The 24,813-nt window shown below is 45.9% G+C and overlaps 1 protein-coding gene across 2 annotated transcripts in view; it reads left to right on the plus strand.

The window, feature by feature from the left end:
- Positions 1–24,813, plus strand: part of ANKH (ANKH inorganic pyrophosphate transport regulator) — a 563,090-nt gene that overhangs the window by 356,128 nt on the left and 182,149 nt on the right. The window lies entirely within an intron of this gene.

Below are 24,813 nucleotides of genomic sequence, written 5' to 3' on the forward strand. Positions count from 1 at the left end.
GTTACACCCACAGGACATGAATCTTTGTGTTCCACCAGATGGATGGTGTTCTTTTCACAAGGAATTTGTATTGTAATATTTGGAGACACTGCTTCCCTTGAGGTCACCGTGAGAAATATAGTGAAGGGCCGCCACAGATTGGTTAGCTGCTTCAATGAAATTGTTTTTCTTATAAAAAGGTGCGACAAACTGTTGGATGTGCCACTTTTAAGTCTAATAGTAAAGTATTATCACATCTGACTTAAGCCTTGTAAAATGGGCACATAACGTTTTGATGGAAGGGCCGACGGAAAAGGACTAGTTGTCAACTTAAGTGGCAAGGGGCAACCAACCAACTTAAGTGGCAAGGACCAACCAACCAACTTAAGTGGTAAGGGAAGGTATATAGTTGCATTTGGATAAGGAATAATAGGGGATTGGTTATGCATTGAGTAAGGGCAAAGCAATTTTGATACACGCCTAGTGTAGGGGAGGTGTGGATAGCAGTCAGCAGGGGAGCGTATGATGAATATATCAGCACAGAGAGAGGCAGTTGTGGAAGGTTAGTGATTGGTGGCTGCAGGGATCTACAGAGACCTGAATGTGGATAGTCAAGAGAGGTGCAGAGGCACTCTACTCCTCAATACACTACAGCACTCTAGTCGCATCTATGCAGCGCCACTCCACTCTACGCCACTCCACTGTATGACACTTTCCACCACTCCACTCTACAACACTCCATGCCATTCAAAGCCACTACACTCCAAAACACTCTACTCTGCACCACTGTACACTGCTCTTCTCTGTGCCACTCTACTCCACTTCACTCTACGACACAACTCCACTCTACACCACTCTTCTCTATTCCACACTACTCTACACTACTACACTCTACACCAATCCACTCTACGCCACTCTACGCTACTCCTCCTTCGCCACTCCACTCTATGACACTCTACTACACTCCACCAACACTCGCCACTTTACTCCGCTACATTCCACTCCACGATACTACACCCTGACACTCTACTCCATTCCACTCTATGCCACTCTATGACACCGTATGATACTCTACTCCACTTTATGCCACTCTGCTCTATGAGACTCTTCTCCACTCTGTGCCACTATACAACACTTCACTCTACAACACTCAATGGCACTCTACGCCACTCCCCTCTACAACACTCTATGCCACTGTACTCCAGTCTACACAACTCTACTCTATGACACTTTCCTCGACTCTACGCCGTGCCACTCCACTCCTCTCCACTTCACTATATGTCACTCTACTCTTCTCTATGGCACTCCACTCTATGACACTTTACTCCACTCTCTGCTTCGACACTCTCCAGCCCTCCATTCAACATCACTCCACTCTATGGCACTCTACCCCACTCCCCTCCACGCACTATACTCCACTCTCCGCCACTCCCCTATACTCTGTGCCCCTTCCACTTTGTACCCCTCATCTGTATGGCCTGACACTCTACGATACAACACTCTATGAAATTCCAATTCAGTCTATGCTCCACTCTACGCCACTCTGTTCTATGCCACTCCTGTCTAGGGTTCTCTAACTCTACTACAATCTACTACATTCCACTCTACAGCACTCTACTGCACTCTGTGCCACGCCATTCTGCGCCACTCTATGCCATTTCACTTGAGGTCACTCTACTCCACTCTCCTCCACTCCCCTCTATGACACTCTACTCCAGTCCACTCTAAGCCACTCTACACCACTCAACTCTACTCCACTCTACTCCACTCGATTCCACTCCTCTCTACGATACTCCTCGACCCTCCACTCTACAAACCTCCTCAACATTTTGTTGTACTCTATGACAGTCTACTCTGCAACACCCCACTCCATGGCACTCATGACACTCTCCTCCTTTCATTGACACTCCATTCTACGACACTCTACCCCAATCTGATTTATGACACTCTACGCCCCTTTATTCCACTCTAAGACACTTTACGCTATGTTACTCCACTCTAAGCCACTTTACGCTATGTCACTCCACTCTATGACACTTTACTACACTCTATGCTGTGCCTCTCTACTCAACTCCACTCTGCAGCACTCCACTCCACTTTACTCCGCTCTACGATAATTTACACCACAATGACACTTTACTTTATGTTACGCCACTCCACACACATTGACTCTACATCACCCCACTCTGACACTCTACTCCACTCTTCACCACTCCATGCTCCACCACTCTACTCCTATCTATGCAACTCTACTCCACTCCACTCTACGACATGACACTCCACGCTACTCCACGCTGCTCCACTCTTTGCCCCTCTACTCTATCCCCTTCCACTCTACAACACTCTAACCCACTGCACTTCACTCTACAACACTTTATTCTGCTCTACTACACTTTACTCCACTCCATTCTATGCCTGTCTACGCCCATTTACCCCACTCTACCATACTCTACTCCACTCTATGTCACTTCACTCACACCACTCCGCTCTATTCCACAGCACTCCACTCTACAGCACTCCGCTCCACAACAGTCCACTCAAATTCACAGCACTTCACTCTAATCCACTGTATGCCACGCTACTCTCCTCTATGCCACTAACGTTTAGCTATGCTGAACAGCAGCCAAGCTGGTGTTCAACATGTCTAAAACACATTACAAAGGCAATCACACATAGATAGGCGAGACCTTTTGGTTTTGCCAATGCTCATCATGTAAGTAAGACATAAAACTTATTTTAGAATAAATACGTTTTAGCAGATCTGGACTGTGCTATTTTCTATGGTTAGGCGCCAAGGACAGAGCGCGAGTAAGTACGCAACAAGCTATTGACAAGCGTGAGCAGAGGGCATTTGGCACAAATCTCTGTTTGCACTTTTTTGTTTTGTCACTCCCAGAGTCATAATATGAATATAAATGGGCTGCCGTTTTCCAAAGAAAGCTACGTATGTAAATATTTGTAATCATTTCACTTTTTCTAACATGGTAGTTGAATATTTCTCAGTAGTGTACTTTTCTTGCTACATTTTCACTAGTCGGTAAGTTACATTGCCCGCGTGTAATCGAAATCGGTATATGGCCTTTAAAATGGAAATATTGTTTATAACCTACAGAGTAAATAAGCATTGACACAGGCAATAGTGTAGTATCTTGGTATTCTCTATGCTATCCTTCTCTACCTCTATTGGAATGTTCATGTGATGCATCTATCAGAATGTTGGTGATCTGCCTGAGAGTTTACAGTTGGCTGGGCTGAGCACTATGATGGATGCTCCTGGTGGGGTCTCTCTGTACATCTTGGATTAAAGCATCTCTTAAATACTACATCACTTGTGGACTTCCCATCATTACATTTATGGCGACTGCCAAATGTATCCATAGTTGAACAGTCACACATCTTTCCAGAGAGATTAATGCTTACTCTCACGTGAAGGCACAGCACAGGATGAGCCAAAAATTGTAGATATTTGGGTTTACTCTTGAGGGCACAGCTCTAACACAGCATATAGTAGGCTCTCCTTGTAAATAGGACAACAGGCAAAGTTGGCAAGTGGAATGCTTACCCTCATGTGAGGATACAGCGTGAGTCCCAAAGTCAAAACAAACTGGCTTACCCAGCGTCAGGGCACAGCTCCAAGTTAAAATTTGTAGACTCACTGTTACAAAGGACGACTGCCAGACTGCTGTGGGCGACCGGTTGTAGGTCACTGGTGGGGTCATGCTGGCAGTTGGGGTAGCTTTTCTTGTTGCAGGAGGTCCTTTCATGGTTTGTAGTTTCCTTTCTTAATTTGAAACGGTTTGAAGTACTTCCAGACTTGACAGGTGTAGGTTCTTTCTTAAGATCGTCGCCATAAATGTAATGATGGGAAGTCCACAAGTGATGTAGTATTTAAGAGATGCTTTAATCCAAGATGTACAGAGAGACCCCACCAGGAGCATCCATCATGGTGCTCAGCCCAGCCAACTGTAAAATCTCAGGCAGATCACCAACATTCTGAAAGGTGCATCACATGAACATTCCAATAGAGGTAGAGAAGGATAGCATAGAGAATACCAAGATACTACATTATCCTCTCTTTTTAACGGAAAACAAAAAGCTAAAAACAGCAACGGAGAACAGCCCAGCCAACTGTAAACTCTCAGGCAGATCACCAACATTCTGATAGATGCATCACATGAACATTCCAATAGAGGTAGAGAAGGATAGCATAGAGAATATCAAGATACTACAAATAGCTTTGGCCGTTGTAGAGTTAAACTGTTCGCCATGCTTCACAGTACATGCTAAAGAAGATAGGATAGGGAAGTGCAGGTATGGAACGAAGATTGCATTATGGGAGATCTTAAGTTCCTAGTGCACAGGATGAGAAAGCTGAACAGGTTTAAGAGCACAGTGTGGATGAAGGCCAGGGTCGGATGGGCATATAGGGCAACCAGGCACTTCCCAACGTAATATCTGATAGGTTACTGTAGGCTGTGTTTTTCGGCATTGTGTGGACCTGTTTTATGGTCTGGTGGGCCAGGGTTTACTGTTCATTTCTCTAATATTAAAACAAACATTGCCCACAGCAAGCTCAAATCCATGTAGACTACCAGCTACTTATACTGCTTGTCTTTACAATTTCAAAAGTGGCCCCATTTGCAAAAATGGTTCACTCTTTTAGCTTTCTGTTTCACTAATGGGGGCCACTTTTATTCTGGTTCCTGGGCTTATTTTCTGTCCCAGTCGGATCCTGATGAGAACATACAGTGGGTGACAGCCAGTGCTGAGGTGGAGAACTGTCCCATGGCTTCAAGGCACTACCTAAGCAGACAAACAGGTTGCTCAGACCAATTACTACACTGCTTGACATCTTGTGACAGCAGTGTTGTGATTGGATTAGGGGAGCCTAGAGCTTCCTGCTTCCAGGAGTCATGAGGACAGAAGAGAGGCCGCGGCCTTAACCAGGTACGTGATTTTTTTGTATCCCTCCCGCCGTACCATCCCTGTTCTTTAGCAGCCGCCACTGAGTCCTGGACCTCACAAATGAGCAGCGGTGACCACAACTTGCAATCACCAGCACAGAATTGAAGCATCGATATCATCCACAGAGTACAATTAGCCACCAGGGCCGATGAACATACACACTATTACATTTTTTTTTTACAAAAGTAGTTTACGCACATTGGTGTGTGTGTTGGCGTGTGCATGATTCATGCTGAGAAAGCATATATGACACCCAAAATAAGTTGGTGTTACTTCCCACAGCAGTGCCAAAGGAATAGCCACGGGCAAACAATTCAAATGACTACTCAGCCAGAAATTAATATGTGGCACAGCACATTTTGTGATTAAAATAAACAAAGGTAAGTTCAGGATCTCAGTTTGCCATTGCTGTGGTGAATTCTTCTGGAGTGAGCCTGGCAAAAGTAGATATTATTAGGGAAAACAAGAGGACCTTTTGTTGTGTAGTTCCTACTGATCCATAGGATCTGCGCATTGTTTGGACAACATAAACTAAGGGCTTGGTGTCAAGACTGATTCCGGACACTCCCGCAAGATATGTTGGGCTATAGACCAGCTAGCTCACAGTGTCACTGTAAGCTCCCCTAACCTACCAGGGAGCAAGTAGTTTCTGGCAACCATTGAACATGACAAGCCTGATTCTTTAGGAATCGCGGAAACAGTACAGGACCTTTCGCTCAGTCACTCGTTCTCAGTTGTTCTCAGAGAACTCTAGCAGAGAATACACGGTGGAACATTCTCAATAATATTTATTGCACCAATGTTATTCTTGCATAAAGTACATGTGCTGCAATGATTAGGAGACAGAAGCAAATAGAGGAGATTACAAGCATGAAAACAGTCAACAGTACATACTTTTCTAACATGGTGCTGAAGCAATGAATATATGCAGGCATATATGCAATATGGTAATCTAACATACTCCTACGCTGCAAACCCTACTTTAAGGGTACCTAGAGTGTGTGTAGTTGTAGAGCCAAGAATCCCCCCTAAGGACGACCCAACTCCATTAACTGATGGGAGAGAGTGAAGGACCCCGTCTTGGTCTTGAGTTGGACACCCCTCACGGAATGTCAGACCCTTGTGTGGTGATTTCTCAGCAGGCAGGGACCTTCGGTGTCAGCAGAAGTGCCTCCTCTACCAATCTATCGGGATCCCTATTGTTTATAATAAAAAGCAGCCTTCGCGTTGTGCAAGCTAGATTAGTGATGTTATGGATATGTAGATTACGCTGTCGCCATGTGGATGAAGATAGGACGGCTTTTGAAGCTAGTGCATAGAGAGTCCTAGTACATGATGTTCAAGGCATCGTGATAGTGATGTTCAAGGCATCGTGATAATGTTGTGCGAAGCTGGATGTGTAAACAAAGTAGTTTCAGAGAAACTAATCCAACATTGTCATGCATGCAAGTGTGTGCAAAAGGTCACCACTGAAATGTTATTTTCTAGGACAATGTAAGGAATAAGCTGCCTCCCTTCATGGGCCTAACTTGGGAATTTAACACTTTATATGGATTTTTCTTTTGTTATTTCTAGTAAAAGAACACTGGTTGAAAAAAAGAATTTTTGTACAAGTAAAAATATTGTTCCACATTCTTAAAGAAACAAGTAAATCCTAACCTCAAACAGGTATATATTTTACTGGTTCATGGAATTCAGTAAACTCTTCCTGATCATACATGGGCACCTGCTCCAGTCTCGGTACAAAAGGTCCATCACCACCCCCTTTTGTACCGCTTTTGGCCGCCATAAGTGTGGCAGGGTATGCTCAGACGTGAGTCCCTTGCTCACTTTGCCACTGGATTCAAGCAAGCCGGGCTGAAGACGGCTGTAATGCCAGAAACCGTTCCTCGGAAGCTTGTTTCCGGTCCAGGGAAGACATGGCTTGGCAGTTCGGGCTGGACTGTTCTCATGAGGCACAGGGTAAGACTGATTTGCATATAGCCATGTCTGAACTGGGGTGGCAGAGTGGGCTAAAGAACGGTGATGGATTAAACCCAGATCTTTTGACTGGGTGTGAGTGTTTGATTGGTTCAGATGCTCCGTCCATCACCACCCCCTTTTGTACCGCTTTTGGCTGCCATAAGTGTGGCAGGGTATGCTCAGACGTGAGTCCCTTGATCACTTTGCCACTGGATTCAAGCAAGCCGGGCTAAAGACGGCTGTAATGCCAGAAACCGGTCCTCGGAAGCTTGTTTCCGGTCCAGGGAAGACATGGCTTGGCAGTTCGGGCTGGACTGTTCCCATGAGGCACAGGGTCAGGCTGATTTGCATATAGCCATGTCTGAACTGGGGTGGCAGAGTGGGCTAAAGAACGGTGATGAATTAAACCCAGATCTTTTGACTGGGTGTGAGTGTTTGATTGGTTCAGATGCTCCGTCCATCACCACCCCCTTTTGTACCACCTGCTCCAGTCTCACCTTTCCAAACGTAATCCTGGAAGAGGTTTGTGAATTACATTTTTATCCCTTTGGAGAAAACCCTTTGCCTATTCTGAATCCAATTTTGGGTGCTGTTTCCTTTCCCTTTCCACATATGCATTTTGGCAAACTTGAAAGAAATTCCTGCCCTGGAATGCCCAGTCCGTAACCAGAAGGATTTATGCGCTCTATAAGTGGAAATAAAAGTAATAATTTGCTCACATGGAAATCCTCTTGTAAGTAAATCCATCTACCAGGCTGCACTGGTAATGTATTTTTCAACTGTGGGGAAAATTCTTTTGGGGGCAGAGTTGGGGTCATAGAGCAAACAGGTTTTACTTAGCTTCAAATGTTTCAATTGGGAATTTTTAGTTATGCTGACCTTACTGTTCAACCCAAAATTGAGGGCCAAGGACACCCCTGTAGCAATTAAAGCTCAAATAAGCTAGGCCAAGTAATCTAAAGTGCATTGGGGTCATGGGTCCATTAGGGCAATACACTCAGAGCTTAGCGTGCACCATCAAAATGAATACCTCAGTTCCTAGCCGGTATCTTTTCTTTGAAAAAGAAGAAATATTTTAATGGCACATAAAAGCTTGTCAGGGGTAGTAAGCGATGTTATGTATAAATGCAATTACAATAAAGCATATATGACTACGCATGAAAATTAGCATACTTTGGTATACGCCAGGGATTTGTATAGTAACAATTACAGGATCCTGGTAAATATTTTTCCTTACATGTGAATTATCACACTGAGATGCTTACAAGATAATTCCACTCCGTTCCTCCACTCTGCCCAAATGCTGTATCTTCTTCATTGTAGCTGAGTATACTGGCAACCCTGCCTGCTCGTTTGCATTTGCGTAGTTGTCCAATGGATGCACACCAAGGTGGACCACTTCATGAATCAATCATGGAAGGGGGAAGAGGATTCCAGTGCAGCGAGCAATATATCGAAACCCAATGATGGAGCCTCAGAGGTCTTCTATGCACCCCTTCAGAAGCATTGTAGTCCAAGGGACGCTACACAAAAAATGGACACACCCATACATTACCAGGGATCCTCAGGGCAAAGGGCAAAGGGCAAAGAGGGTGGTGCTGAGTCAAAAAGGGGCAGAACGGCAGGGGTCTGGTGAGGGACTAAAGATACAACCAAGTACCCTCACCCAAAGATTCTCAAGCTCAAAATGTCCAGAGTGCTTGGGGTATATCCTTGTTTACATTTTGTAACTTTATTTTGATTTTTTAAATAACCATACAGAGAATAATGGCACGTGACTTTCAGGTATGGGCACAGACTGGACATGCACAGACAGTACAGTACAGGTGATTGAGTTTCAAAGCATAAAGTAAGGGGTACAAGAAGACAGTCAATGAGCATCACATTAAAGATGGCATAAACATTCTCCTGTACAGTACCCGCAGGGTTCATCACACCTCCCCAAGGGGTGTAAATACACTGTTCCCAACCTAATACAGTGGAGCAGCATTCACAGCCAGTCATTCCCAACTCCTCGACAAACTACACAACCTACTGAACAATATGCACGCTAAGCAACTTTAATGTTCTTCGTCAGCCGGTGTGAACTCCCCGCAAGCCAGCTAGCTTACCTTCTCTTCTGCCATCAGTCACTGCCACACTAGGCTGAGCCAGGAAAGCCTGATAGGGCCCCCATATATCCTTCCGATGGCTGAAGACTAGCAGAAGTTCATGATTAGAATCCGACTCCGTGTTATACTATGCCATGTCCACATGCCAGTCCTTCAGCGCCAGAAGTACTTCCCGAGTCCAGCGCAATGCTATTCTGTGCCTCACCAGCAGCAGTCCAATGGTCACTAGTCACCTGGAACTCTTAGGGACATCCCTATCATATCCCAGTAACGCTAATAAGAAGATCAACTCAATGTGTTCTCCCGTTATCTCCCTAAGGTCTTCCAGCACTGCCTCCCAAAACCTCTGCACTCCCAGGCAAAACTAAGCTACATGGGCGAACCCCACTTCCTTTTCACCACATTGGAGTTAGCACAAATTATCGCATAAACCATACTGGCAGAGATGAGCTGGTGTATAGTACACCCTGTTAATGTGTTTGAAATATAACAACCTGTGCCGGCTATTCAGACAAGCGGACTTCACACCTGAGCAACAATAGTTCCAATGGTTGTCACATGCTTGGGTTATTTTGTGGCACTGTTTCACCACTGCCACCAAAATTTAGATATTTCTGTGCATGAGCGCGGACATAAGATTTTAGTGCAGCAAGTCAGCTGGTCAGTTGTAGGGAAGCCTCCGGTACTTTTTGTGTATTTTTAGCTTAGGCGGCTCAGCCAACTGACTGTTGGAGTCACTCAGGCAGTCTGGGAGGATAGGAGCAGGTCCAGTCATCTTTCTCAAAGAGCAGGGCAGGCCTCAAGCAGCAAGGTAGCCCCCTTTGAGATGAAGCACTCTTCAAGCAGAAGGACAGTCCTCTGATGGCTACAGAGCAGTCCTAAGGGGAACAAGGCAATCATTCTTTTGTAATGTCTGACGGTTAACACGTGTACTGAAGAGGTGTTCTGAGGGTCCAGCCTTTGAAGTAGGGGACTTCCCTATACTATCCCCACATCTGGATCTGGAAAGTTCTTCCCTTCCCTTTCAAGACAAAAGACCAGTGTCAGGTCCCTTTGCGTGTGTTGGAGGCAAAGGCAGTTGAAGAGCAAGTGGGACAGGGAACAGCTCTGCTCCCAGCCATCCTACCAGAATGGTCCATCCGGCCCTCACCTAGTCCCCTATTCTCTCACTGTCTGGGAGGAATACACAAAGCCCAACAACAGAGCCATCACAATCATATAACCCCGGACACTGGCAGAGGAACAAATGGCTAGGACAGGAACATGGCAACTTTCTAAAAGTGAATGAATACATAGAGAGCTGAGCTGAGCAATTCTGCGATCATTTTTCTTTTTACAACCACTGGTAAAGCTCATCCCCTCTTACATCCAGGACATGACGGACGTTTTATATCTGCTGGATGAGTTTGAAAATACCGAACAGATTGACTTCCTCATCACCCTCGACGTGGAGGCCCTCTATACTAGCATCCCTCAGAGGGCTACACTATGGGTGATCGAGGAGGTATTCAACACCACCCCATGGCAGTCGCCAACACCACCTGCATTTGTCATGGACTGTGCAACCCTAGCACTCACAGAGAATTACTTCAAATTCAAGGGCCAATATAACCACCAAACGCAAGGCACATCAATGGGGAGCACATTTACCCCTAGTGTGGCCTGCCTTTATATGGCGGAATTCGAAGGGAAACACATTCTTCATCACACCAACCCATGCCAGAAAAACATCAGATTATGGAAACGTATTATTGAGGATATCCTGATCTTCTGGGCTGGCAGTAGTGAGTCATACAATGAATTTTTCAGTTGGATTAACACATTGAATCCATACCTCAATTTCACTATCACGGCATCCCCTTCCCAAATAGCTTTTTTGGACTTAACAATCATGATTGAAGGGGACCACCTGACTACAACAATGTTCAGGAAGAGTACTGATCGGAACAGTCTCTTACACTTCACCAGTCATCACCCTAAAGCATTGAGAACCAACCTGCCCTTTGAGCAATTCTTAAGGGTGCGGAGAAATTGCAGCAGTACCGAGAGCTACAAATCACAATCCCAAATCCTCTCTAGATATCTTACAGACAGAGGCTACTTAAACAGGGCTGTTGCCCTAGCTAGGAAACAAGCTCGTAACAACCACAGGGAGAGCCTCCTCGAACAGAAAATTGTGAGCCCCACTGACAATTAACCCATGACATATGTGACTACCTTCACACCTGCTTCAAATGACCTCAAGAAGATCCTGAAGAGACACTGGGAGATTCTCAACACAGGCGTTCTTAAGTTTGAACCACCACGGTTCGCATTCAAACGTTCCAAGAACATTAAGGACGTCCTGGTCCAAACGAGGCCAAAGAAAAAGACTCCAACCAGACAGACAACCTTATGGCATTTACCCGCAGTAAAGGGACACTACCCCTGTGGGATGTGCAGTGCCTGTCCCTTTACTACCGCACAAAAAAACATTAGGCTAAATGACTCCTTCACCTGGGAAATGAGGGGGCATACAAATTGCAACAGCACAAACTGCATTTATCTATTGACCTGTCCATGTGATCTATACTATGTGGGCATGACTACATGCCCCATCAAGATACGCATTTCAGAACACCGTAGCAACTTCCGCTGTAAGAAGACTAATACAAAAATGTGTAAACACTACTTAGAACGCAACCACACAGCAGACTCCCTGAGTTGGTTAGTGCTTGAGGCAGACCCAAAAACATCTAAACAGAGTCTCTTTTACAAAGAACAGAGGTCGGTACACCGTCTAGCCTCAGACAGTACTGGCTTGAACGAAGAGATTCCGTGGAGTGAGTTATAGCCAGATACCCCCAACTCAGACACCGTCATCTAGCGTGGGAGTAACCTGGCACAGATCGCATATACAACATTATTATCCCTGATTGTTACCCTTCGGGATTGGGTTAATTCTCCTTATTATCCAGGCTGAAATGATGATTCTACGCATCTACATGACCACTTTTGGGATGACTTGACCAATTTGTACAGAAAGCCTGCTACGCCAATAATGATTCATGTAATATAAGGTCAATGCACTAGGGGATATATAGCACCTTCTAGACTTTACGTTTAACACCTTACATCTTTTAACCTATTTGAGCGACCTCGCACTTTAAACAACATACAAAACAACCACCCCCGCATTGAAGTCAGACTTCCACTTTAGATGCCCCCTATGAGAGATAGTATCCATGCTTGAGGTGGCTGGCAAAATGCATACTACTCCATTCCGCGATGGCCGCCGCTTTTACACTGCTTTCCACATGACCTGAGAGTAGGCCACACCCCCTAGTCACGTGCCTCTACCGATAGCTGAAAACAATGGCCACCCGGTGAGTCAGTACCTCCCGGAACAGGCGGTGTGGGTAGGTCTAGAGGAAGGACACACAACAGACAGACCATAAGTAAGCGCTACGGGGACCTTGTTACTCACTTTTAACTTTAAACTTTAACTTTAACTTTTACTATGGGTAGCGCGAGTAATACACCGTTCAAAGCACCTGAGTGTAACTACGAGTTTCTCTAGATATCAAAAAGGTAAAAAGGTAAAGGGGTCCCTTCACTGAAGAGCTGATGGTAACTTGCCGTCATCATCCGCTCCCGCTTTCCATCAGAGGGGCTACCTTTAAGCAGCGTATGATAGAGACACGAGAAACGCCACATTCTTTATAGTTTTTGCGGCTAAGTCGTGGCTTATTTAGTTCGCTTTTATACCTCTTTTGTAAAACTTTAGATTTTGCCTCTGAGTACTCCGTTCTCCTTGTGGACCCGACATGTAGCTTCGCAGTATCCAACACAGCTATAACTCGGAGCCAGTCTACAAACACGTGGGTCTCTCGTCAAATTACAGACCCGCGTATTTTAGAGCTCCGCACTGATCCGATGCAGCATACGCCACGACAGGATCGGATTTGCATCCCTGTGGCCACTTTACTCGATCCCGACCTGCTTTATAATACCGCATTAACCAGGGGGGACTTGGAATTTCATTACACTTTAGTTTACACACTAAGCATGTTTGCCTTCATATAACCAGTTTTGACAATCGGTCATAACTGCCATATGACGCTTACAATGTACAACACAGTACATTAGCATGATACACACCAAGCTAATGTAAGCAACATCTGTTGTACACCACATAACTTTTCTTTAATTTTATAATCCAATATCTTTTGGAAGAGATGACAACGATTAGACAATTCAATTGATTAACATTGATCTGAGATTTACTATGCCATGACTTTAGCGACTATCAAATGGTTAACACTGTCCCTTCATATACAGCCATACTTTATGGAAGTGTCAACTTGTTGTGGAGACCGCCGGGTACTGTTGGTGCCTGGGAATCAGACACAATAGGTAAGCCCTAGGATACAACCACCATCTATACTGCTGCTTTTACCCACATTTGATTGTTTCCCACAGAGGGTTTATATTCACATTGGTTTTAATGGTTTTTAATTCGCACGCTAGTCACACACTGTATAACCACAAAATGACTAGCGCATTTCCAAGAATGTCCAAAGTCACCAACATGTTTTGCCTCACTTATGTACAATTTGTGATATGCCCTTATGTCTCCTCTATAAGTGGATCCAGCGCAACACAGGTGCATAGACACAGGAAGCACACTTTCTTTGTGTTATCTTAGCAATTACACTGGATACTTATGTAGATCCTCGTTTAGTGTAGACACATTTTTTGTAAAAGTAATAATCTTTTCTCCCTAAGGTCCTGAAGAATCGCGAGTTACTAAACATGAACGCGAGAAACATGTCGACCATCACGAGCACATACTAGCTTAGTCTCTTGTAGGAAACATTGAATTCCATGGAGTACCAGCTAGTTCTTTGATTTTAACTAGAGCAGGAGACCCCCAGAATAAACTCGATACTGGTACTCCCAGCTTTATTTTAATTCACTCTCACGTCTACACTCTATTGGCCCCATACCCGCACTTCACTTAACGGCTGTTGGATAGAAGATCTCCGGTAAAGTGCCCCTCTTTAAGGTGAGCCCGTTGGGTATTGCACCGCCGACCCAACGAGGAGCAGCCCAGATGATGAAGCATGACACCTGAAAGTGTGTGTGAGGGCATTACATCCAACAAAATGGATGCCCAACTGTAGGACTCACTGAGACCAACAGCACTTGGGCACTAGGGTGACACGGACATTCCTTCTCTCACTTAAGGAACAACTCAGCTCTCTTTGTATTCATTTCTCTGTCAGGGCACACGCTGTAGCTGGACCTACCACTCCTGGCGAGTGGGAATTGCCCTCTCTCTCTCCCCCTTGTTGAAAACAAACTTTTTGAAAGTAGCATTTTCAGAATTGTGACTTAAAATCCAACCTTACTGTTGAAGAGGATTTTAAATTACAATTTGTTTGAGTCTAATACTAATATTTCTACCTTCTCCCAATTAAACGTTAGCACTTACTAAATATAATAAGGTAACCCAATGTTATCCAATGGGAGAAAAAGGCCTTACAGTAGTGAAAAACACGTTTCTGAGTTTTTAAGTACCAGGGCATGTAAAACGCAAACCCAGATGTCCTATGTTTTACATACAATGCACCCTTCCCTAATAACCCTTTAGGGCTTATGCCAGGATTGATATATATGAATTAAAAAGGAAGGTTTAGGCCTAGCAAAAGGTGTATTTTGACAGGCCAAAATGGCAGTTTAATTTTGCAATTGCAGACCTGAGACAAGTTTTACAGTGCTACTTTAGTTGGTGGCACAGTGAGTGCTGCAGGCCCACTAGTATCATTTAGTTTAGATGCCCTGGGTGCATTAGTGTCATTCACTAGGGTTAGTCGGAATAGGGCCAGTTGTACCATGTTTTGAAGAGTCAGCACAGGTACTTTACTACTAATCAGCTGGGAAAAAGTGCATAGAATCCTAATACCCTAAATAATAGGTTCAGCAGCAGAAAGCAAACTCTGAAGGTAAACCCTGCAAAAAGGGCCAAGTCCAACATCATGTAAACCTCGTTCTTAGTGGCAGAGCCGTAACTTCCATTCAATGCGGCTGTTTTGGGCTCTGTCATGACTGAATGGGGAAAACTCTTGTCGGGCCCTGCTATCCACAGACAGGCAGACACTGTAGACCTGCTCTGGGTGACCCCTACTTTTCTTCCTCACACGCATCCCCGGAAAAACTGGCACCTCCTGATACGTAGTTATGGGACTTGATTCGAAAGTCTTTGCTCCAGGAAGTGTTTGTATAATGTGGGAATAGATAAGTTTGCAGATATATAGTAGAGATGCAGGCATGAAACGTAGTAGCCTACATTCGGAAGCAGCAAAGGTATGCAGAGGATGGAGTGTAAGGAGAGGCTCATTCAATTGGAAGGAAAAATCAAGGTAAATTTGCATGCACTGTTTTAGTAATATGGTGGTGTTAGGAGTTTTGAGATAGGTTGCAATCTGAGGATGTATAAGAAGTAGAATAGAAAGGTTGACAGTGGTTAGCTTTGGGCAGGTGATATATGTTGTTGGGTCTTCGGCTGTTCCATTGGCTTTTCATGATGTTGAACTGGCTGCTGTTTCTTTAGGTTTCTCTCTTAAAATATGGAGAATTCCGCAAATTCTGGGATTTGCATTGTTCATATTTGTTTGAGACAGATATATGGTCGGCATGTTTTTTTTTAGTGGGGAGGTTGTGATTTTCTGTGATTATATATGTATAGGGTTGGTTATAAAGGGATATTGCCGATTTGTTCTTCCTAGATCTTAGTGAGTGATGTAGGGGCATCTGGCTGTAGTGAGAGAGGCTAGTTTTAGAGATTATTTAGATTGTCTGTTTGATCACATTGGGAATAACAGGTCTCACTCATTCTTCTGAACTCTAAGTGATTCTCAGAGGCTCTGATCTTTGCAGATATGGAATTCTATAGTTTTGCTGCTTGACTGAAGAAGGTAGTGCCACTAGTGATTTTCTTCCAGTTATTAAACCTGGTTCCAGTCTGGAATGTGATTCCTGGGTTGGGAGTAGTTATTGATTTTTTGCATTTTAGTCCTTTGACATTTTTAGACCTGTCATCCTTAGGGTGGTCTTCTCCCAGACTATTTACCTGCTTACCTCCTCTTTTTGCTGATTCTTTTTGTTAGCCATAGGACATTGAGTACCTCAATACTGCTGAACAGTGCTAAAGTTAATGTGCTTCTCCCGTGAACATTGTTACATTGGTCTATCCACAATTGGATTATTGCATGTATCCGTAAGTCCCTAGTAGAGTGCACTACCTGTGCCTAGGGCTTGTAAAATCAATGGCTACTAGTGGGCCTGCAGCACTGATTGTACCACCCACACCAGTAGCCCTTCAAACATGTCTCAGGCCTCCCACTACGGAACCTGTGTGTGCAGTTTTATTGCAATTTCAGCTAAGTCAACTTGGCATTTAAAACCCCTTGCCAAGCCTTAAACTCCCCTTTTATTACACCTACGTCTCCCCTAAGGTAGGCCCTAGGTAGACAGGGTGCTGTGTAAGTAAAAAGGTAGGACATATACTTTTAAGTTTTGCTGGTAGTGAAAAACACCTACATTTGTATTCCACTACTGTGAGGCCTATTTCTCTCATAGGTTAACATTGGGAATTCCTAAAAACACTTTAAGATATGATTCCTGATTGAGAAGGAGTAGATCTATCATGTTTCATATCATTGGATTGGTGAGGATAAATCAACTTTGCTGGCAAAATTGACTTTCACCATACTATTTTAAAAATGCCACTTTCCCGTGCTCACTACACCACTGGATTCAAGCTAGCCTGGCTGGTGAAGGGTGATGCCCTGAAACCGGTACCTGGATGCTTGTTTCTGATCCAGGGAGGACCTGGCTTGGCAGTTCGGGCTGAACTGTTCCTACCAAGAACATGGTCAAGATTGATTTGCATATGGCTGGGTCCAAACTGGGGTGGTGTGGTGAGCAAATGAATGATGGATTTACCCATATCCTTGTGACTGGGGTGAATGCTTGCATTGTCCAGCATTCCGTCCATCAATTGTTTCTTTTGCACGTTTAGAAAGTTGGCATTTTCTTGCTCCTAGAGCTCTGTGTGCCTGCAGCCTGTCTGAAAAGGGAGACAGCTTGATTTTGTGCATTCCCTCTAGACAGCCACACACAAAGGAAGGTCAAGTGTGCCTGAGTGCCCATCTGCATCCTGATGGCTCATCCTGGTAAGGATTGGAGGGAGGAGCTGGCACGTACACCTGAATGGGCAGTGTTCTGTCCCCACACAAAGGGCTGATTACCCCCCTGTATTGAGTCTGGAGTCAGGGCTAGGAAGAAATTACCTCTTTGCACTTCAAAGACCCTTCTTTGAAGTCACCCCTACTTCAAAGACACAACTGGGTATAAGTACTGGATCTCTGTTTGAACCTAGAGTGATCTCCAAGGGCTTGTTGACATGCCTCCTATTTTGGCAGTCTCAGGGATATGAAAGTCTCACCAATGGCTCCTGTGCCTGGTCCATCAGAAGTGGACCCAGGTGCTTTCTCCAGTTGAACCAATGCATCTCCTGTCTGGGGGAAGCTTAACTGATGCATCGCTGCGGGAGCAGAATCGGCGCATCACACTCAAAACCTCTGCATCCCTCCAGAACCACTGCTTCGGAACGCCACCACTGTATGGAGAAAATCGACACATCGCCCCTCCAGGGTGAATGAACCCGGCACATTGCCTTCAAAACCGCCACTGGAACCAGCACTTTGCTCAACGGAACGGATGTGTGGCTAAATCCGATGCAACACCCGAACTGCGTGGGTATCATTGACAAATCTCATGCTGTGACAAGGATTAAGGTACTGTTGCTCAACCGGCTCTGTGTGTATCATGTAGCCAGGCTTTGCTCCATCCTGGGTGGCCTGAACTCTTGACTTTGTCCCAGTCCAGCGCGATCAATTAACTATTTGAGTGCTATTTGCTTCTAAGCGCATCGTCCCTATCGCTGTTGCAGGAGCAGAATGGGCGCATCTCATCTAAAGAACCGACGCATGTGAATGGCATCCACTGCTGTGTGGGCCGATCGATGCATCTCCTTGACTACGTGGAGAAACCCGGTGCATTGTCTACGGAACCAACATCTCTTGGGTCTGCGCATCGTCTTAAGAACCTGCACATGGCCACCACCATGTGAAGAAAATCAAAACATCTCAGCAACTGCGGGTTCGACATGAACGCTTTGCTCGTTTGCACCCTGCATTCATCTGTTGTGACTAGGATCAAGATACTTTGTTCAGTGCGCCTTGCGTTGCTCTTGTATCTGGCCCATGCTCTATCGCAGTCGGGCTTAACTCTTCACTTTGCCCTGGTCCAGCACAACCGGATAACCCCCATAGAAACAAAATAGTATTACAGCAGCAACACATCATCTGCCTTCCATATTACGTCATAAAATGCAGCATTTTGCGCTGGTAAAAAGTTACTCTCTCACCTCTGTTTTTAATATATACATGAAGCTACTACTAAAACTTAACCACAGTTTAGGACTCATCTGCTACAGCTTTGCAGATACCACACAAATAATTCTCAAACTAGAAAAACTTAAAGACACAGGAACATCAAACTCTAAGCATGTCTCATAGCCTTAAATCAATGAAAGGCATGTTGGTTGAGGGACTTATTCTGCCACTGAGCGTAAAATTGGCAAGATATTTCTTGGAGGGTGGTGGGACTCACCTCCCGCCCAGGGGGGCAGGTAACTGCTGTGGTTGTGAGCCCGAGATCAGGTGGGGTATACCAAAGAGGCGGCGGGCATTGTAGACAGCACTTGGCAGAAGCACAATGGCAACTAGCCAGGCTATGGTTGGTATCAGATTCTGTATGTATAGCTCAGGATTCTTTAGTAATAATGGTCATTGACATGTATGGGGCAATTGATTTTATGCAGTTATTTTGTTCTGTTTTTGTTTTGCTATTATAAAGCTGATGGAACAGATGGCTAGCATTGCGACAGTGAATTATTGTACGGAGGATTGCTACAAAACTACCACAATTTATGGAACTGCTGTGCAACTACATAAAAAACTAAATAAAGAGCTAATTAAAGTAACATCGAGTCATCTCTCCAGTTGAAGGCCCTGGTAAACAACCTCTCCCCTCCCTTTAAAATAGTGCAGTGTTGAAAATTAGTACGTTTTGGTGAACATTATCTGCGCCATCTTGCCTCTTCCCCTGATGCCACACTTTTGTCGTGCGCGCCCGCCATTTTTTTAAGATGCCCCGATCAGAGCGAACCCTTTTGCATGCTGCTGGCCCCTGACATAGCCCTTCGCCTTCACTAAGCCTGCACGCTGACCACCCCCTGCTTGCACCTGCCTTGAGTCATAAACCCCTCTTCGGCGCTGCTCTGCCCCAGGCCCTCATCCTGTTCCCAGCGCGACACCTCCCTGCTTCCCTTTCATGATCTCCGGCCCTAAGATGCAAACCCCCCTTTTTCCCTGTGTGCCCGTTTTGTCTTCCCCGTTCCCAGGCCGACACCCAGCTCTGCCGATACCATTCCTTGCCCCTCCCCGTACAATAGAAAGCTTCCCCCATCAAAGGATCCCCGGGTTGATCAAAGCCCCCACTCCATGAGATCCGATCAAACCCCCCACATTCCGTGAATCGGCGGAATATCCAGCTGCGTGATACTCATCACCTGTTGTGACTAGGGTGGGGACTTCAACTGTAAATGTGTGTGGGAACGGGCCCAAAGGGGGATCTGAGGATGTCTTTCTGTACATCAAAGTATCGACGAGAATATGTTACATGCAATAAAAAGATAAACTTGTGTATAAGAGGCCAGGCCTCAGGGATGCAGTTAGAGCACCTCAGAACGATACCTTCTGTCCGTTTCGTTGTGTTCTCCTCCGGAGAGAATAAAAACCTTGTTTCCTGCTTTCCAGTCTCCAGCGCCTGCCTCTTCATTGATTAAATAACTAGAGGGTCACAGAGGCAATACCGCCGGGCAAATATCGATTGCCCCCGACCCGCCTCAGGTTTTTACAATTGGCGTCCCAAGCGTGGGGCCCATCAGCGACTCGTGGATCCAGTGGGAGAGGTCCCGACGACAGAGTGAACGACTGCAACGATCGGGAGAGCTCTTGCCCAATAGACCCTCGTCTGGCAGCCGATCATCCGAACTTCACTAGTTCCGAACAGACCTCTCTCGAGTGATCTACGGTCCTGACTGGGGACCATCAGGAGTGCCGTGAGAAATACGAGAAAAAGAGGACGATCGGGCGCTGGATTCGGAAGACAAGAAACCGTCCACATGGTCCGGGTAAGGTCGTGTAATCACGACAAGTTGCGAAATGATTGCTTGATTGCTTGATTGTTTAAAAATACTAGTATTGCTCTTTTTATTTATTTGGAGATTCACTGTCTACAAACGGAGAAACAACGGGCTCTCTCTTTGCAAGCAGTGGAGGATAGGTAGGGCAGCAGCCGTGCTTATTTTTTCTCCCCCACTCAATAATTACTTGAAACTGAACTGTTGTTCGCAAAACTATTGTTTCCTGGAGATTCCCTGTCTGCAAACAGGGAAGAGACCACCCTTTTTGCAGATAGTGAAAAGGGTAGGTAACGCAGATCTTTGCGGACCTACTCATTCTCCCCATTGTTATTTATTGGTCTTTTTATTATTTTTGATCCATGAGGTATTCACTGCCTGCAAACAACGTTGAATAGAAATATTCTGTCCGGTCTTTGCACCTAGTGATAAGATAGGCAGTGCTGACTTTTTAGTCCCTCGTTACGAGCCGTCATGTCTGTCTTCTCCCCACTGATTAATAGCCTGTTTAGCCCGGACCGTGTATTAGAGGTGGACCATATAGCTCCACTAGAAGGCACCCCTAATAAGGACATGTTCATAAACTATGGATTAGTCACCATAGCCTATAATAAATTGTGGCACAGGTATACCGAAGATAGTCAAGACAAACAGTGGCCACTGGCAGGATCCTTTGACCTTGATAAAATAGAAACGTTAGAAATAGCCCTTCGAAATAATAAGACAACGCCAATTATGCTCGACAGTCTCGGTATGTGGCGCAGAGAGGCTATGCAACGACAGAGAAAAGACGAGGACAAACCAAATAGAGAAATATACCGACAGGACAACCCCAGGACATCGCTACCCACAACTTATCCCCCGACACTATGCAAAAGACGACCAGACTTAGGGCCAGCCCAATGCGCTTTTTGTAGGTATGTCGGACACTGGAAAGCCCAATGCCCGACTCTACTGAGCGTGAGTAAAGGCAAAGGGCCGACAGGAACGACAGACCGGCAGTACAAGAAAAAGCGCGAGACAAAGAAGAACCCGACTTACATAGACAGACCAGACAGAACCACCACGTTTGATTATGCCCGATGGCACAGATTTCGCCAGGACAATTTCAGCGGCATGCTCAAGTTCTCCTAGGTCGGGCAACGTCAAGACGGGAACCCAGCCTCGTTTCAAATTCACAGACGGAAAGAGATAATTATGACCAATAACTGTTTTATATTCGTCTTGGGTCCTTGTATGTCGTACTTGTACTGTCCCCCCGTCTGAGTTTGTGTGTATGTAATGTACAAATCTGCGTCATCCCTCTAAACGTGTTTCCGTGTTACTCAACCTCTGTTAGCAGAAACTTAGCATAAAAACAACCTGAAAAGAAAGAAATGGTAAAACAAAATCCGTAGACCATTAATGAACTTGAACTTTTAATTTAACACAACAAACAAGGAATAATAACGGTAAACTGTAGAAAATGAAAGTCAAACAGAACATTCGCCCCCCCCCCCCCCCCCTCATTCTGGAACCTTCCAAAGTAGGGCAGGGTTACGGCTACGCCCAACCAACGGCAACCCATATAAGGCGGGCCCGGCCGCCAACTCTTGGTCAGGAAATCTTAACGTATGGGGGAGCCGGAGGAGAGGCAGGAGCCAGCAGCCGGGGCAGTTGTAGGTAGTCCCGCCACATGTCTCCTCAGCCAGCCGCAACGGGCCTGGATAGACTTAAGTAGTCCCGCCACATGTCCAGAGGAGAACGAGGCACCTTTTTTCCTTTTCTCTTCCGTAACAGCCGCAGCAGCTCTGGACGGCGGGATGTCCTGCACGTACCTCCACAACAATTTGTCCAAGTTGGGCTGGGAGGGAGAGGCGACGCGGACGAGCCTCTCCCACCTCCACCGATAGGAGGTCTCCCAGCCCCCGGCCCGACGCCGAACACCCCCAGTCAGGCGATGGTGCCAATACTTCCACAGCACCGAACACACCATGGTGGCACCCCAGTACTTGCGCAGCACCGAACGTGCAATGGTGACCATATTTTCGGAACACCGAACCTGCAATGACTGCACTGATACTCGTGCCGCGCCGAATGCGCGCCACAGGTGGCCATGCTCCCACAGCACTGAGCACAGGACTTGGGGAACGCCGGATGTGGAGAGACCTTCATGCGGGGCGATGAAAAGGAGCGGCATGGAGTGCACCGGGAGAAGGAGACGATGCGAACGAGTCTCCCTCGCCCCCCCCCAGGTGGGGGCATCACAGCTGCACCCCAGCTGAACGTCCCGCTTTCACACAACAGGGACCTCTTCCGTTCACTCCGAAGGATCTCTCCCACTCTTGCAAACTCGACGAGAGTGGCCCCTGTAGGGCCTCAAAATGGCGTCTGGGTCCGCTGGAAGGCGGGCCCCGGCCACTAGAGTAACTTTGACCAGCAATATAACTCGAACATTTGCCCCTTGGAGCACGAGCCCCCATCTCCGACAGCATCTCCGCAGCCTTGAAGATCCTGCAAAGGTCCCCGGCGGAACCTTCGGCCTTTGCAGGCTTCCGGTAAGGGACGGCTGCCTTGATCGCCAACGAAACAAACATGACATTGCCACTCCTTCTGTTAGCATGAATTCTAGAACTGCCGAAAAGGACTCTGGTCCAAACTGCCAGTAATGGGAAACATTTCCCCCTGATGCTGCTTCCGGACTGAGCCGGCCCCGCCCAAAATGGCGCTGGTATCAATCGGAACTTACGAACACCTCGGGGTGTTCCTTCGCACTAATATAAACCTGATGTTCTGAGACTTTATATGATCCTTTGTACACTTGGCTAGAAAAGACAAGGAGAACTCACTCTACGAACAGTATGAAAGGATCCCCGTTACAAATGTTGATTACAAATGTACAATGTATTATATTTTTATAACTGATGTAAACCTCATTTGTGACGCACACGTACGGTATGCATATAGGAAATCTGATTACAACTATTATGATTATGCTTCTAAATTATGAAAATAAATGCCCCCGAACCCCCAGCCAATTAATAGACGTTTTAGTCTCTTACAAATGAATAAGTAAAACTTTCCGATGTTTTTATTGCTGCAAACGACACCCCCCACTGTACGCACTTTAGCCATTGCCACGACCGGCCAAATACGACCGCACCCTCACAATCCAAACTCTGAAATGATTTTGCAAAATAAAGTTTTTGAAACTATGAACGGGTATTGCATGCTTTATTTTAAAAATGTGGGATCGGTGGGAAAGTTCTTTTCTGTGCACCCTACTCTGCTCTCTCTTTAAGGTTATAGGAAGATGGTTGCCCAGCCCTGGAGGACGGATCGGATTGACAACACGACACTCCGCCTTCAAAGTACGCGACTGACTCATGAACTCTCGCGTAGAGGAAGACCTTGACTTCCAAGGATGGGTAAAACGAACGGTGTAAATGAGGGAATGTAAAAGGAGGGTGAAATGAAATAATGTAAATGTGATAAAGTACAACGTTCCGAAGTATCAGGGAACGGAGCTGACCCAAGAACCGAAGAACCTTAGAACGCCACAGCGTTGAAAGAGGTTTTAAGGATCCCGATAGTGAGATACATCCTTTGACTAGATACCTCGCACTAAGCACCTCTGGTTTCCTTTTTACTTTTCCCTGCACACGACCTATATGGACACACTACCCCCCTCGACTCCAGAAACCATATCCCCGGGGACCCTGCCCCGAGGAGGAAAGACGAGTAAGAGGTAAGTAAAGGACTTATGAATCCATGTATTTGAATATGCGCGAATGCTGTCTCCCCCACCCCCCTTTTTCCCTCCCTCTGCAGGTTACATCAGAGATTACAGCCGAGGTGTGGCGAAGATCTGAAGCCTTGCCATGTCTAATACACGAAGCGGACTAGCGCCGCAAGGTGGTGTCTAAGCGCGCCTGCAAACTACTCACGTATCGAACAAACCCGAAAAAATTAGCACAACCTGATAAAAAGTGATCACCCTTAAACCAGACCGGACGAATGAACCCATGTCACGTATGATGCGAAACTATGAGGGAATGTGTGTGTGTGACTGAGGCGTCGACCCAACTGGTCGAAGGACCGAGAATGCGAGAAGTGCGACAAAATGGTACCTCCTTTCTTCTTTCCTTTTTCTCAAGGCACGTCCCCTCTACCCTGTCTAATGCTCAAACTGCATGATTACAAGATTCTAACGCAGACCCGTGAATGCCCTTTACTGTGTAATGCACTAAATAGCCTTTCTTGAATACACCGCCACCCTCTCTGTTGCACGTGTACTATTTAGCCTGCCGTTGCACTCTCTCTCTCTCTCTCTCTCTCTCTCTCTCTCTCTCTCTCTCTCTCTCTCTCTCTCTCTCTCTCTCTCTCTCTCTCTCTCTCTCTCTCTCCCTCTATTTTTGCACTCCCACTCTTCCGAGTGATTAGCCCCGAAATTGGCAGATTGCCACCCCTAGCACACCACCTAATTGGCTTCAAATACCGTCA

This window comes from Lissotriton helveticus, chromosome 4_1, assembly GCF_964261635.1.
Source record: "Lissotriton helveticus chromosome 4_1, aLisHel1.1, whole genome shotgun sequence".
Taxonomy (NCBI): domain Eukaryota; kingdom Metazoa; phylum Chordata; class Amphibia; order Caudata; family Salamandridae; genus Lissotriton; species Lissotriton helveticus.